This window comes from Poecilia formosa, unplaced genomic scaffold, assembly GCF_000485575.1.
Source record: "Poecilia formosa unplaced genomic scaffold, Poecilia_formosa-5.1.2 Scaffold304, whole genome shotgun sequence".
Taxonomy (NCBI): domain Eukaryota; kingdom Metazoa; phylum Chordata; class Actinopteri; order Cyprinodontiformes; family Poeciliidae; genus Poecilia; species Poecilia formosa.
Window position 1 is genome coordinate 197,261 of NW_006800243.1, and position 1,430 is coordinate 198,690.

Here is a 1,430-nt window from a genome sequence, read left to right on the forward strand (position 1 = left end):
GGACCGGTACCGGTCCACGGACCGGGGGTTGGGGACTACTGTTCTAGAGCAAATATCTTAGTACACTTAAAATAAGACAAAACTAACTTATAAGTAATCTTTAAGCAAGATATAGGTACTTGTTTCAAGTAAATGATTCCTTAATTTTGATGAAGTTCTATTTCTATTGGCAGATTATTTTACTTAAAACAAGGCATTTTTCCCATGAGAAAAATAATCTGTCAATGGAACCAGAACTTTTTCATCAATATTAAGGAATTATTGACTTAAAACAAGCTCATATATCTTCCTGAAAAGTTACTTTTATGTTAGTTTTGTCTTATTTCAAGGGCACTAAGATTCTTTCACTAGAAACTGAGCCAAAATTACTTGGTAAGATTTAGTTTTGCAGTGAGCTGCTGCAACGATGAGTTCTCTCTGATATTAAATGTTATTATTTTTCTGTGATATGGAAAACTCAATAATGCAACATAAATGCAAAGCAGCGTTAACTATGGGAAGCGTGTCTGTTTCAGGTGAAATCCCGTTTTTAAACCTGGATGTGTGTCAATGAGAAGGCGTGAAAATTGAGTTTATACTTTTAGCTCCCAGGCCATCACGTCTCTTTTATTTTTATTTTTTTGACTCATCAAAGTGTTGCTTCTTTGTTGACATCAAAAGATTTTCTATGTTCATTTGTAATACAGATAATTATCCTTCATCAATTCGGCCTTTGATGTTTACACGGCTTCATTATGCAGTCTGTCTGCACACAAGCCTCTGGTTGTACTCTATAGTTTCAGTAAGTCCTTCATATTTTACCTGGATACATTTGTGCATAGTCTGTATCTGTAAATCAGGAGGAAATGTTGGAATGCAAAACAGTTATAAGGCACAGTATGAATATATTTGTTCAAGAAACGAGCAGTAGTAACTGCTAGCCTAATTTTGCTCTCATACTCATGTCCATTAGACTGCTGTCAAAATCACAAAGCCAGTGATCTGAATTTCCTCTGATCTTTTTTAATCTCCTCAGAAGCAAACCAATTCACTGCCAACTAAATAAAGTCATCAAAAAGCATTTCCTTCCAAAACGTATTAAACTCGGAGCTAAAATGTGATGAAACACTGTCAAAGATACAAATAAAAACCAATTGGACACAATTTTCAAACAATGTTTAAATCTACTTAAAGAGATGACATCATGGTCAAAAACAGATGAGTGTCAAGGTGCTACTTATGGATCCGTTGCAACGTGAAGTCACAAGATCCCGCTCCCAGCAAGTTATCAACATAACGCGCTAAATCTGAAATGTAAGCCTGATATATAAAAGTAAAATAGACACAGTGCTTTGCTGCTAATTATCAACACTACAACTAGATAACAAGGTCAGGAAAAAGTGTTAAGAAAGAAAGAAAATGGTGAAGGAGAGGGAAGTAGCTCAGTTATG

At 35.0% G+C, this 1,430-nt stretch overlaps 1 protein-coding gene across 3 annotated transcripts in view; it reads left to right on the top strand.

Annotated features, from left to right (window-relative positions):
- The window catches only part of fstl4 (follistatin-like 4), a 192,228-nt gene that overhangs the window by 19,074 nt on the left and 171,724 nt on the right, over positions 1 to 1,430 (top strand). The window lies entirely within an intron of this gene.